The sequence below is a fragment of the Leuresthes tenuis genome, unplaced genomic scaffold (genome assembly GCF_036924035.1).
Source record: "Leuresthes tenuis unplaced genomic scaffold, fLeuTen1.0.hap1 SCAF_18, whole genome shotgun sequence".
In the NCBI taxonomy this organism is placed as follows: domain Eukaryota; kingdom Metazoa; phylum Chordata; class Actinopteri; order Atheriniformes; family Atherinopsidae; genus Leuresthes; species Leuresthes tenuis.
In genome coordinates, this window is record NW_027325372.1 from 27,437,893 (window position 1) to 27,453,390 (window position 15,498).

At 43.0% G+C, this 15,498-nt stretch overlaps 2 non-coding genes and 1 pseudogene across 2 annotated transcripts; 1 reads left to right on the plus strand and 2 right to left on the minus strand.

Moving 5' to 3' along the window:
* Positions 1 to 11,540: 11,540 nt before the first annotated feature.
* Positions 11,541 to 11,654, plus strand: LOC140276365 (U5 spliceosomal RNA). The gene has a single exon (XR_011908964.1). It is a non-coding gene; the product is annotated as a U5 spliceosomal RNA (small nuclear RNA).
* Positions 11,655 to 14,910: 3,256 nt separating this feature from the next.
* LOC140276180 (U2 spliceosomal RNA) lies at positions 14,911 to 15,094 on the minus strand. The gene has a single exon (XR_011908855.1). It is a non-coding gene; the product is annotated as a U2 spliceosomal RNA (small nuclear RNA).
* Positions 15,095 to 15,458: 364 nt separating this feature from the next.
* On the minus strand, positions 15,459 to 15,498 carry LOC140275886 (U5 spliceosomal RNA; annotated as a pseudogene).

The window sequence follows — 15,498 nt, forward strand, 5'->3', positions numbered from 1 at the left end:
CGTCCAGAACCTGCCTCCCACCCTCAGTCAGCCTTTTGCCCAATTTCATCACTTTTCAGCTGTCCAGTCTGGCCACAGTAAAAACAAATATTCGGATCATAGCTCTGGCGTGGCCCATTTCGACCTCCACTCCCACACGTCCACGTCTTCGACTTCGGCCTCGTCCTCTGTTTACACACACTGCGGAATACATGGTCATGGCTGCCAAATGCAGCTCCTTTTCACACTTGTCCCTTTTGGTTGTCTTACGCGTCTCAACTTGGTTATGAGCATGGCGAGCATATCGGCGAACGTCAGCCAAACGAGGACCCTCACACCATCCCACGTAAATGTTCTTTACTTCAGTGGCGACATCTGGCATGAGGCCTTTAATTATTGCATCGCAAACTGTGGCCTTCTCTCAGCCAAACACCTCTGATCTCGCTTTTCATGATGTAAGTTCCTGCGTATGCTGCCGCTTACCTGGATGACGTCATCATCCATAGCAACAGCTGGGCGGAGCATGTTCAGCAGATGGCGGCAGTGCTGGAGTCACTGCGGCAGGTGGGGCTCACGGCCAACCCAAAGAAGTGTGCAGTTGGATGGAGGGAGGTACGGTATCTGGGGTACCACTTGGGCGGCGGACAGGTGCGTCCACAGGTAGACAAGACAGCAGCGATTGCAGCCTGCCCAAAACCTAAGATCAAGAAAGAGGTGAGGCGGTTTTTGGGGCTGGCCGGATATTACCGGCGATTTATTCCCAACTTCGCGAAAAGGTGCCTCTGATCCGGTCCGGTGGACGAAGCAGTGCCAGGTGTCACTTGAGAGGGTAAAGCAGACCCTCTGTGGGGAGCCTCTTCTCCACACACCTAACTCCTCTCTCCCATTTGTCCTGCAGACTGATGCATCGGGAAGGGGGTCGGGGGCTGTTCTTTCCCAGCAGGTGCGGGGCGTTGACCGCCCAGTGCTTTACATCAGCCAGAAACTATCCGAGAGGGAGACCAGATACACTAACACTAACTTTATGAATAGTGCTGAAAATTAGGTAAATCTAATCCACCACTGTCCTTGGTCTTCTGTAAGGTTTTTAAACTAATACGTGGTGGTTTGTTTTTCCACAGAAATTTGGAGATGCATGAACCTAGTGACTTAAACCAAGTAGCAGATGGTTTTATGGGGATCATTGAGAACAAATAGTTACCTTTTGGTAGTATCATCATTTTAATGGTTGTAACTCTCCCCATAAGTGATATAGGTAAGGACTTCAAACGAGAGAGATCGTCCTCTACTGTCTTTAATAATTGCACATAATTTAGCTTTGTTAGCTCTGAGAGCCTGGAGGAAATGTTTATGCCTAAATATCTAATATTTCCTGACTGTAAAGTGATCGCAGGTATATTCTGGTCCCTATAGTTAATGGGCAGAACTGTGGTCTTAGACCAATTGATAGAGTAGTCAGAAAGTGCTGAGAATTCATTTATGAGTGTGATCGTGTGAGTGAGAGACGTCTGTGAGTTCTGAAGGAAAAGTAATACATCATCAGCATAAAGACTTATTTTATGCTCAATATTTTGGGGTTGGATGCCTTTAATATTTCTATCTTGTCTGATAGCAGCTGCTAAAGGTTCGATGAAAATAGCAAAAAGTGAGGGCGAAAGTGGGCAACCCTGTCTTGTACCTCTCTGCAGACTGAAGCTTGGAGAAGTTTGATCATTTGTCCTGACACTTGCACTTGGGGAGTCAGTTATTTTCTTTTGAGGAGATAAGAGGCTTTAATAATAATATCTTGCAAGAGAGAACAACACAGTACAGAATACAGAGTTGCTCTGACCACTGAAGCAAAAACACACAGTTATATTGCCCACTCATCACGTCATCTGTTTTTGGGTATAGTTGATTGTTCTTCTAACTTTCCTCCCCAACCATTAGTTGAGGTTACCCAGACACACTCGTAAATACCAGCCTAACCCTGTCCCCCCTAAAGTGCAGCTATCTCATAATAACAAGCCCACCATTGTAAAGAGGAATTTAAGAAAACAGGGCAGGGTGGTACCTTGCAGCTCAGTCATTTGCAGGTTATACACAGTAACACTCAATACAATGCATATAAGAATTATTTTCCATTACATTCCTCCCTTTTGATTATAATAATACCATTATATTAATCAACCCAAAAGAAACAAGGAAAATAATAACTTTATCTGTAAAACATCAGCCTGCATTTGCACACAACGTGAGTTTAAAATGCAGGCATCATAGTGATAAAGGGTCCAATGATAAACAATCAAAACATGAACAATTAAATATGATTATCTTCATGCCTCTCTAAGTCAGCGTCACTAGAGGAAAAATTTTGAAAGCAAAAAAGTTCTTTGAGTCATTTGAATCATTTGGTGAGATACATACAATGAGGCCTTTCACACAGGGAAAAATACAGCAGCCCTGTATTATTGCTTCCTGTGAAATCAAGATACAATGTGCACATGCTGGTTACAAATAAGAAAATACAAACAACAAACAGTTTCTTCCATGGTTCACAGCATGTGTATGATCATCTTCATCGCAGGTCTCAGTAAGGATGTTTCAATCTTCGGTGTCAGAGGTTACTAGCACTTAACACACCGGTGGAGTACAGCTTTTACTGCTGACTCTTATCTTTGTCCTTCCGGGCGTGTTGGTTAGGCTGATGTATGTCAGGGTGGAAGTCATCTACTGGTTCTGGTACCTTCTTACAGTGACTGGCATGAATCCACGTTGCCGAACACAACCTCTCTCGCTTTTGATGATGTATGGACCGGCATTCTTACCTTTTCTAACACATTTTTCAGCAATTATGGTCGGAGATTCACACCTACTCACAGCCGAACAACTCCGCTCCCGCATTTGATGGTGTATAGTCGGGCATTCTCACCCTTTCTCATCAGCTTTTTGCAAATTATGATCTGACATTCACACCTACTTGCAGTCGAACAGCTCTGCTCCCGCTTTTGATTATGTTTGGTTGGATATTCGAACCTTTTCTTAACATCTTTTTACATATTTTGGTTGGACGTTCACACCTTCTTGTAGCCGAACACTTCCACTCCTGCTTTTGATGATGTATGGTTGGGCATTCACACCTTTTTTTTGCCCATTTTTCAGGAATTATGGGTGGACATTCACACCTTGCAGCTGAACACCTCCTATCCCACTTATGATCATGTGCGGTTTGATTTTCGAAAAGTTTCTTTCATGTTTTCTAGCAATTATTGATGGACATGTAGACCTTCTTGCAGCTGAACACCTCCGCTCCCGCTTTTGATCATACATTGTCAGGCATTCGCACCTTGTCTTACCCACTTTTTACAAACTTTAGTCGAACAGTCACACCTTTTTGCAGCCGAACACCACCTCTCCCGCTTTTGATGATGTATGGTCCAGCATTCTTACCTTTTCTAACACATTCTTCAGCAATTATGGTCGGACATTCACACCTACTCAGAGCCGAACACCTCCGCTCCCGCATTTGATGGTGTATAGTCGGGCATTCTCACCCTTTCTCATCAGCTTTTTACAAATTATGATCTGACATTCACACCTGCTTTTTATAATGTATTGTTAGGCATTCGCACCTTTTTTTTTTACCCATTTTTCATGAATTATGGGTGGACATTCACACCTTCTTGCAGCCGAACACCTCCTCTCCCGCTTATGATCATGTGCGGTTTGATATTCGAAAATTTACTTTCTTGTTTTAAAGCAATTATTGATGGACATTCAAACCTTCTTTTTGATGGTGTATAGTCGGGCTTTCGAGCCTTGTCTTCCCGGTTTTTACAAACCATGGTCGGACTTTCACACCTTCTTGTAGCCGAACAACTCCGCTCCCGCTATTGATTGTGTACAGTCGGGTATTTTAACCTTTTCTTACCCGCTTTTTACCAACTATGGTCGGACATTCACACCGTCTTACAGCGGAACACCTCTGCTCCCGCTTTTGATGGTGTATAGTCGGGCATTCGAACCTTTTCTTACCCGCTTTTTACAAACTATGGTGGGACATTCAAACCTTCTTGTATCCGAAAACCTCCGCTCTCTCTTTTGATCATACATTGTCGGACATTCGCACCTTTTCTTACCCGCTTTTTACAAACCATGGTCGGACTTTCACATCTTCTTGTAGCCGAACACATCCGCTCCCGCTATTGATTGTGTACAGTCGGGTATTTTAACCTTTTCTTACCCGCTTTTTACCAAGTATGGTCGGACATTCACACCTTCGTACAGCGGAACACCTCCGCTCCCTCTTTTGATGGTGTATGTTCGGGCATTCAAACCTTTTCTTACCCGCTTTTTCCAAACTATGGTCGGCTATTCACAGCTTCCTCTCCACCATACTTGTATGGTGGGATATTCACACCCACTTGCATCCGAAGACCTCCGCCCCAAATTTTGTTGATATTTAGTCGGACATTCGCACCTTACCCGCTTTTGGCAAACTATAGCCTTCTTGCAGCCAAACACCTCTGATCTCGCTTTTGATGATGTAAGGTTGGGCATTCAGACCTTGCTTCACCTGCTTTTCACCAAATATAGTCGGACATTCACACCTTCTTGCAGCCGAACACTTCCGCTCCACCTTTTAGTGTTCTATCACACCTTTTTTTCACCGCATTTTATACATTATGGTCAGAAATTTTCAACCACTCTCATCCGAAGACCTCTCCTCCCGCTTTTGTTAATATATTTGAACTTTAGTTTGACATTCAAACCTTCTTGTAGCCGAACAACTCCGCTCCCGCTATTGATTGTGTACAGTCGGGTATTTTAACCTTTTCTTACCCGCTTTTTACCAACTATGGTCGGACATTCACACCGTCTTACAGCGGAACACCTCTGCTCCCGCTTTTGATGGTGTATAGTCGGGCATTCGAACCTTTTCTTACCCGCTTTTTACAAACTATGGTGGGACATTCAAACCTTCTTGTATCCGAAAACCTCCGCTCTCTCTTTTGATCATACATTGTCGGACATTCGCACCTTTTCTTACCCGCTTTTTACAAACCATGGTCGGACTTTCACATCTTCTTGTAGCCGAACACATCCGCTCCCGCTATTGATTGTGTACAGTCGGGTATTTTAACCTTTTCTTACCCGCTTTTTACCAAGTATGGTCGGACATTCACACCTTCGTACAGCGGAACACCTCCGCTCCCTCTTTTGATGGTGTATGTTCGGGCATTCAAACCTTTTCTTACCCGCTTTTTCCAAACTATGGTCGACTATTCACAGCTTCCTCTCCACCATACTTGTATGGTGGGATATTCACACCCACTTGCATCCGAAGACCTCCGCCCCAAATTTTGTTGATATTTAGTCGGACATTCGCACCTTACCCGCTTTTGGCAAACTATGGCCTTCTTGCAGCCAAACACCCCTGATCTCGCTTTTGATGATGTAAGGTTGGGCATTCAGACCTTGCTTCACCTGCTTTTCACCAAATATAGTCGGACATTCACACCTTCTTGCAGCCGAACACTTCCGCTCCACCTTTTAGTGTTCTATCACACCTTTTTTTCACCGCATTTTATACATTATGGTCGGAAATTTTCAACCACTCTCATCCGAAGACCTCTCCTCCCGCTTTCTTCAATATATTTGAACTTTAGTCGGACATTCAAACCTTCTTGCAGCTGAACCACCTCCGCTCCCTGTTTTGATCATATATGGTCTGGCAATACTACCTTTTCTTACCCGTTTGTGAGTAATTATGGCTGGACATTCACACCTACTTGCAGCCGAACACAACCTCTCTCGCTTTTGATGATGTATGGACCGGCATTTTTACCTTTTCTAACACATTTTTCAGCAATTATGGTCCGAGATTCACAGCTACTCACAGCCGAACAACTCCGCTCCCGCATTTGATGATGTATAGTCGGGCATTCTCACCCTTTCTCATCAGCTTTTTGCAAATTATGATCTGACATTCACACCTACTTGCAGTCGAAAAGCTCTGCTCCCGCTTTTGATTATGTTTGGTTGGATATTCGAACCTTTTCTTAACTGCTTTTTACATATTTTGGTTGGACGTTCACACCTTCTTGTAGCCGAACACTTCCACTCCTGCTTTTGATGATGTATGGTTGGGCATTCACACCTTTTTTTTGCCCATTTTTCAGGAATTATGGGTGGACATTCACACCTTGCAGCTGAACACCTCCTATCCCACTTATGATCATGTGCGGTTTGATTTTCGAAAAGTTTCTTTCATGTTTTCTAGCAATTATTGATGGACATGTAGACCTTCTTGCAGCTGAACACCTACGCTCCCGCATTTGATCATACATTGTCAGGCATTCGCACCTTGTCTTACCCACTTTTTACAAACTTTAGTCGAACAGTCACACCTACTTGCAGCCGAACACAACCTCTCTCGCTTTTGATGATGTATGGACCGGCATTCTTACCTTTTCTAACACATTTTTCAGCAATTATGGTCGGAGATTCACACCTACTCACAGCCGAACAACTCCGCTCCCGCATTTGATGGTGTATAGTCGGGCATTCTCACCCTTTCTCATCAGCTTTTTGCAAATTATGATCTGACATTCACACCTACTTGCAGTCGAACAGCTCTGCTCCCGCTTTTGATTATGTTTGGTTGGATATTCGAACCTTTTCTTAACTGCATTTTACAAACTTTGGTTGGACGTTCACACCTTCTTGTAGCCGAACACATGCACTCCTCCTTTTGATGATGTATGGTTGGGCATTCGCACCTTTTTTTTACGCATTTTTCAGGTATTATGGGTGGACATTCACACCTTCTTGCAGCTGAACACCTCCTCTCCCACTTATGATCATGTGTGGTTTGATTTTCGAAAATTTTCTTTCATGTTTTCTAGCAATTATTGATGGACATTTAGACCTTCTTGCAGCTGAACACCACCTCTCCCGATTTTGATGATGTATGGACCGGCATTTTTACCTTTTCTAACACATTTTTCAGCAATTATGGTTGGAGATTCAAACCTACTCACAGCCGAATAACTCCGCTACCGCATTTGATGGTGTATAGTCGGGCATTCTCACCCTTTCTCATCAGCTTTTTGCAAATTATGATCTGACATTCACACCTACTTCCAGTCGAACAGCTCTGCTCCCGCTTTTGATTATGTTTGGTTAGATATTCGAACCTTTTCTTAACTGCTTTTTACAAACTTTGGTCGGACGTTCACAATATCTTGCAGCCGAACACCTCCGCTTCCGCTTTTGATGGTGTATATTCGGGCATACGAACCTTTTCTTACCCGCTTTTTACAAACCAAGGTCGGACTTTCACACCTTCTTGTAGCCGAACACATCCGCTCCCGCTATTGATTGTGTACAGTCGGGTATTTTAACCTTTTCTTACCCGCTTTTTACAAACTATGGTCGGACATTCACACCTTCGTACAGCGGAACACCTCCGCTCCCTCTTTTGAAGGTGTATGTTCGAGTATTCAAACCTTTTCTTACCCGCTTTTTCCAAACTATGGTCGGCTATTCACAGCTTCCTCTCCACCATACTTGTATGGTTGGATATTCACACCCACTTGCATCCGAAGACCTCTGCCCCAAATTTTGTTGATATTTAGTCGGACATTCGCACCTTACCCGCTTTTGGCAAACTATGGCCTTCTTGCAGCCAAACACCTCTGATCTCGCTTTTGATGATGTAAGGTTGGGCATTCAGACCTTGCTTCACCTGCTTTTCACCAAATATAGTCGGACATTCACACCTTCTTGCAGCCGAACACTTCCGCTCCACCTTTTAGTGTTCTATCACACCTTTTTTTCACCGCATTTTATACATTATGGTCGGAAATTTTCAACCACTCTCATCCGAAGACCTCTGCTCCCGCTTTCTTTAATATATTTGAACTTTAGTCGGACATTCAAACCTTCTTGCAGCTGAACCACCTCCGCTCCCTGTTTTGATCATATATGGTCTGGCAATACTACCTTTTCTTACCCGTTTGTGAGTAATTATGGCTGGACATTCACACCTACTTGCAGCCGAACACAACCTCTCTCGCTTTTGATGATGTATGGACCGGCATTTTTACCTTTTCTAACACATTTTCAGCAATTATGGTCCGAGATTCACAGCTACTCAAAGCCGAACAACTCCGCTCCCGCATTTGATGATGTATAGTCGGGCATTCTCACCCTTTCTCATCAGCTTTTTGCAAATTATGATCTGACATTCACACCTACTTGCAGTCGAAAAGCTCTGCTCCCGCTTTTGATTATGTTTGGTTGGATATTCGAACCTTTTCTTAACTGCTTTTTACATATTTTGGTTGGACGTTCACACCTTCTTGTAGCCGAACACTTCCACTCCTGCTTTTGATGATGTATGGTTGGGCATTCACACCTTTTTTTTGCCCATTTTTCAGGAATTATGGGTGGACATTCACACCTTGCAGCTGAACACCTCCTATCCCACTTATGATCATGTGCGGTTTGATTTTCGAAAAGTTTCTTTCATGTTTTCTAGCAATTATTGATGGACATGTAGACCTTGCAGCTGAACACCTCCGCTCCCGCTTTTGATCATACATTGTCAGGCATTCGCACCTTGTCTTACCCACTTTTTACAAACTTTAGTCGAACAGTCACACCTACTTGCAGCCGAACACAACCTCTCTCGCTTTGATGATGTATGGACCGGCATTCTTACCTTTTCTAACACATTTTTCAGCAATTATGGTCGGAGATTCACACCTACTCACAGCCGAACAACTCCGCTCCCGCATTTGATGGTGTATAGTCGGGCATTCTCACCCTTTCTCATCAGCTTTTTGCAAATTATGATCTGACATTCACACCTACTTGCAGTCGAACAGCTCTGCTCCCGCTTTTGATTATGTTTGGTTGGATATTCGAACCTTTTCTTAACTGCTTTTTACCAACTATGGTTGGACATTCACACCTTCTTACAGCAGAACACCTCCGCTCCCTGTTTTGATTATGTATGGTTTGACATTCGCACCTTCTCTCACCCGCCTTTTACTATGGTCGGCCATTCACAGCTTCCTCTCCACCATACTTGTATGGTGGGATATTCACACCCACTTGCATCCGAAGACCTCCGCCCCCACTTTTGTTGATATTTAGTCGGTCATTCGCACCTTACCCGCTTTTGGAAAACTATGGCCTTCTTGCAGCCAAACACCTCTGATCTCGCTTTTGATGATGTAAGGTTGGGCATTCAGACCTTGCTTCACCTGCTTTTCACCAAATATAGTCGGACATTCACATCTTCTTGCAGCCGAACACTTCCGCTTTTAGTGTTCTATGAGGCATTCACATATTTTTTTTCACCGTATTTTATAGATTATGGTTGGAAATTCTCACCCACTCTCATCCGAAGACCTCTCCTCCCGCTTTTGTTAATATATAGTCGGGCATTCGAACTTTTTCTTACCTGCTTTTTACAAATTATGGTCGAACATTCACACCTACTTGCAGCTGAATACTTCCGCTCCACCTTTTAGGTATGTTTGGTTGGCATTTGCACCTCTTTTTATACTGATTGCTGAAGATTAAGTTGTTCTTTCTCAAACTACAAATTTTTTTTAATTGTTGAAACTTGATTTGAAGTGGATAAATAAGGAGGACAAACAGTTTTAAGTCAGGCTGATAGAAGGAATTAATTTTATAGCAAAATCTGTATTTTGTCATATGTCGAGAGATGCTTATTGCTGAAGAAGTTCTTTCTCATTCTACAAAGTACAACGTTGTTTATCGTTGAAACTTGATTAGACATGAATAAATATGAAGGACAAAGCAGTCTTAACTTGGTTTGAGTTAATGAATTCGTTTTATAGGAGAATCCGAATTCGTGCATAACTCATAAAATAGAGCTTATTTTCGGATTCCTGAAGAATGAGTCTGGTTCTTTCTCATAATACAAAGTTTGTTGTTTATTGTTGAAACTTCATCAGAAGTGAAGAAATAAATGAATGCCTATCAACAAATGTGGGATCTAAACTCTAGTGCTTCCTCTAAAATAATTTCCTTTCTCAATTTAGAAATGTGTGTGTGTAAGTCACAACACCCGTGACACCAAAACGGCTTTCTTTTCTCTACACTCTGCACTATGAGCACACACACCAAATCAGAAAGGCTTTTTTCTCTCTTTTCTACATTATGGACTGTGGGGACACAAAACCACTCTCTCTCTTTTTTTTTTTTTATCGTGTGCCAGGGCGTTGTCTCACGTATTAGATTATGCTTAAGATACGACTGGGTTTATCAGTCACATCAGAATCCATACATACTGATCCTCCCGTAATAAAATGGTCGGATCTTATCAAACACACTTTGTTTCTTGTGACAATCAAGTCAGCGAAACAGCGTATACACGTCAAGACACTGAATCAAGTTTGCCACAAGAACTCATAAGTTTGGCAGTATTGCTCTGCCGTCAGCAATCATACACCCATTTTATTTTCGTGAGACATGTGCAAGCACCTGTTCATCTACTGTTCTATCAATATGAATTAGTGATCTATTATCAATAAGGATACTTCTACAACTACTATCAAAGTATGTCCGGACTTCTTATGTTGTCAGTTGCTATATATGAATAAGTGGGTAGCTACTGACAAGCATTAAGCATGTCACACAGCCCAAACATATAACATTTCAGGACACACCACACAGTTAACAACCACAGTGAAGCGTGTCAAAGCCCAAACATGTAACATTCAACAGGACACTTACACAACACATTCAAATCAAACAGTCAGACAACATACAAGAACATATACCCCAGCCGGCATTGCTCCCTGCCTATTTTCGTACAGCACACTATGTGTGCGCACACCTTTATTCACAAACTCTTCAACTTATACTCTTTTACCGAAGCTGCTACAGCTCGATTGGCCGAATACCCTTTGATCCTATTTCGGTGAATTTGACATCTGCCTTACATATAACAGATTAGCGGTTTAGCAGTTTTAATTTAGTATGAGTGAAGGAATTCATTTTATAGCAAAATCCGAAATCGTGAAGAACTCATGAAAGTAAGCTTATTCTCGGATTCCTGAAACTTTAGATTTGCTCTTTCTTTTACTGCAAAGTACAACGTTGTTTTTTTTGTTTAAATCTTTCTAGACATGGTAAATATTAAGGACAAAGCAGTTTTCACATAGTTTGAGTGAAGGAATTAATTTTATGGATAAAATCCCAAGAGTCTGCTGAGAAAAGAGAGTGAATGCGAAGTAGACTTTAACACGGCTATGGGAGCGAGCCGAGTGTGGGCTAACCGGGAGAATTGCTTGAAAGAAACGCGACACCGAATGAGCGATCAGAACAAAGCCTCAATACGGGATTCTCGTGGTGTTTTTGTTTGTCTTTTGCACAGAGTAAAAGACAAGGCAGCCATCGAATAGGGCCCGATTGTTCCTAGTTGGTCAGCCGAGGAGCAAGGGGGGGGGGGGCAAGCGTCTCAACCAAGCAAAGCTCACCATGGGGAAGGTGGCTATGCCAACAAGCCTGATGCCCTGCTCCCGCAGTGACGGATAATCGTACTCTGGTTTCTCTTCATAACGTACAAGTCTTTCGCCTTTTACTAAAGATTTCTGTGGAGAGCAGCACTAATGAGTTGTTTCTATTTTTGGCAGGCTTTACCTTTGCGGGTGAAGCCCTTTCTGTCTGTGCAAAAGAAATCTTCTTACTGTGCAGAGTGACTTCTCTGAGTAGAGTCGCCTTACTTGTTGCGACTGTGCCGATGTTCGAAGCTGGAGTGCAAAGTTGTTGCTTGAATGGTGCTTGCTGGAGCGTGCGGGAGTGCAAAGTTATACCATTTAAAAGGGCTGAAGAGTGCTCAGTGCAGCGGGTGGGCGACACTCTGGCCACCTTGAAAACCGAGGTTACATCCACTACCAGGGGCAGCCCAAGTTCTGCCGCAAGTGTGGTGAGCATGGGCACCTGGTTGAGGCTTGTACCAAGGTGTTATGTGGGAAGAGCAGAGAAATTGGGCAAACTTTTGGAGAGTGTCCAAATGGCAGGAAATGTAATCTCTGTGGAGAATTAAATCACCTCTTCAGAGATTGCCCTAAATCTTTTGCCAACAAATTAAAGACGGTAAAGCCACAGTCAAGCCAACAAAGAGAAGGACCAAAGGTGGCAGTTGGTGAACAAAGTGAAGAGGTTGACCCAATAAATTCAAACTTCCCGCCAAAAGCTTGGATTGGAAGTGAGGAGCAAAAAGGGGAGGGGCCTGTAGAGGCCTCACCACTCAGTGTTGAAGTCTGTGAGAATTCACAGGCAGAGGGTGGAGCTACGCTAAATGAGGAGGAAGAGCAGACAGGTGAGTCTAGTGAAGATACTCACATCCCCGAAGGTCAACAGCCGAAGAGGACGGCATCTGAGCCTCTGATTCCCCAGTGGTATCAGAGAAGAGGGGAAGGGTTAGGTCCCTTTCAGACAGTTCTTCAGTGGAAGAACCTAGAGTCTTCCCCTCCGACTCACGAAATGAGGTCTCCTTTTTAACTTCAGCTCTGCAATCAACCCCCAGGGACTCAAAGTTAAATGCAACATTGCGTCAGAGGCCAACACCGAGAGTCCGAAAAGGAAATATAGATCACCCTACTCACTTTTCACCTAAAGAAATGAAGGAAGAGCTAGTTTCCCAAGAAATAACCTGTGTGTAATTTGTTTTGATAACTTACAAAAACGAAAATGACATACCTACTTTCCTTTATGCTTTTAATGGTTCTCACCTTCTCAACACTAAATGTGAGAAGTGTGAAATCAAAGACAAGAGCCCAGAGTATTTTATCCTTCTTAGACTCCATTAAATCAGATGTGTTTTTAATACAAGAATGTGGACTACCTTTTTTAAAAAACCATAGACAATGGGAGGAAATGTGGCCCCATTTATCGATATGGAGTGGCTCAAATCAAAATAAAAATGATGGTGTGGCCATTCTAATTAAAAATCCGCATGTTCTGGTGAAAGGTAGCACAGTGGTGAGAGACGGACGGGCACTTTTAGCACACTTGAATTTTATGGGGCAAGACTTTAACCTCTTAAATATTTATGGTTTCAATGGAAAAAATGAAAGGTATGACCTTTTAGAAGATATACAGCTTTACATGCTAGGGCAAGTACCTTTAGTTGTAGGAGGGGATTTTAACTGTATCTTGAGCAGGAAAGATAGAAAAAGAGCAGGGGTAGATTTTAAAGTGGATAAGACTTCGATTTTACTTCAGGGCATATGCAGGGATTTTAAGCTTACTGACTGTTTTAAAACCATGCATCCCAGAGAGGAGGGCTTCACCTGGTTTAGTCATGATGGCACCAGAGCCTCTCGCATTGATTATTTCTTTACTAGAGATTGCCCACCCACTGATGTTAGATTAACCCCTGTTTTCTTTTCAGACCACCTTATGCTCTCCTGCACCCTTTCACCCCCTTCTGGTGTGACGGTAGGAAGTGGTCTGTGGAAACTCAACTGTTCCCTGTTGGAGGATGAAATCATAGTCAGTCAGTACAGGGAATGTTATAAAGAGTGGCAGACCCTTCAAGACCTCTACGAAACACATGCACAATGGTGGGAAATGGTGAAGGAAACGACCCAGACTTTTTTTAAACAGCAAGGTAAACGTAAAAAAAGGAAAGAGAATAGATGTATGATGGGACTACATAAACGCTTACAGCGCTACTTTAAACTAAATCAGTGTGGCATAGACTTTAAAGAAGAAATCAAAGATGTCAAAAAGGAAATGTCAGTTTTAGCAGAAATAAAGAGTAAAGGAATTTTTGTAAGAAGCAGGGAGCAGGAAATTGAGGAAGGTGAAAAAGAAAGAAAGTTATAAATAAAAAGGAGTATATTCAAAATCTAAAAAGAGAAGATGGGTTTTTAATAAAATCCACACAAGAGATGATTGAAACTGTACATACCTTTTATAGTAACATGTACAAAGAGAAACCAGTGCACTTGGAAACATCGGCAGAAATCTTAAAATTCGTTGACAAAACCGTAAAAGAGAATGCACACTTGACACAGAATTTTACTGCTTTAGAGTTAAAAAAATGCCTAACAGGTTTTAAGAGAAGTCGAGCTCCGGGTTTAGACGGGCTTCCTGCAGAATTCTATCTGACCTATTGGACCTTTTATCATCAGACATTTTAGATGTTTTTAAAGATTTTGAAAAACTCGACCGACTGCCTGACAGTTTTAGAGTGGAATAGTGACTCTACTTTATAAAAAAAATGATAAGACTGACCTAAAGAATTGGAGGCCCATCACACTTTTAAACTTTGACTGTAAACTTTTTAGCAAGGTTTTAGCGACACGGATGTCCTCTGTTTTAGAGGAGGTAATTCACCCAGACCAAGCTTGTGCCATCTCAGGGAGACAACTCACCGACAGCCTCGTACTGATTCGAGACATCATTGATTACGCTAGAGACAGAAACACCCGGCTTGTCATCTTAAATTTAGACTTTGAAAAAGCATTTGATCGGGTCTCGCATCAATATCTCTTTCAGGTGTTGCAGCCATCGAAAAGGGCCCGATTGTTCCTACTTGGTGAGCTTTGCTTGGTTGAGACGCTTGCCCCCCCCCCCCCCCCCCCCCCCCCCGCTCCTCGGCTGACCAAGTAGAAACAATCTATTCGATGGCTGCCTTGTCTTTTACTCTGTGCAAAAGACAAGGCAGCCACAAACACCACGGGAACACCGTATTGAGGCTTTGTTCTGAACACTCATTCGGTGTCGCGTTTCTTTCAAGCAATTCTCCCGGTTAGCCCGCACTCGGCTCGCTCCCAGAGCCGTGTTAAAGTCCACTTCGCATTCACTCTCTTTTCTCAGCAGATTAAAAGAAAGTTTCATCTTGGGCTCCCTGAAACTTCCATCCTGCACCGCTGTTTGCTTTTTCACAAGAGCAGAGGAGAGCGCACCGTTTCCAGCGGCACTGCAGTACCGGGTCGAGGCTTGGAGTGAACGGAGCAAGCTTCTTTTTCAACTCCTATTCTTAAAAATCCATTTAATATGTTGTCCTCGTATAGAGGACATATTAAACTGATAAGAACGGATACTACACTTGATCTTAGCCAAAAGGCCGAGAAGCAATAACTGTCCACTGTTTCAGGTCCGAGGGCCCTTGCTGGCACAATGCGCACTTGTAGCAGTGTTCTTTTTATGGCCATAGGTGGCCAGAGTGTCACGTTGCACCTCCGCCCACCCGCTGCACTGAGCACTCTTCAGCCCTTTTAAATGGTATAACTTTGCACTCCCGCATGCTCCAGCAAGCACCATTCAAGCAACAACTTTGCACTCCAGCTTCGAACATCGGCACAGTCGCAACAAGTAAGGCGACTCTACTCAGAGAAGTCACTCTGCAAAGTAGCAAGATTTCTTTTGCACAGACAGAAAGGGCTTCACCCGCAAAGGTAAAGCCTGCCAATAATAGAAACAACTCATTAGTTCTGCTCTCCACGGAAGTCTTTAGTAAAAGGCGAAAGACTTGTATGTTAT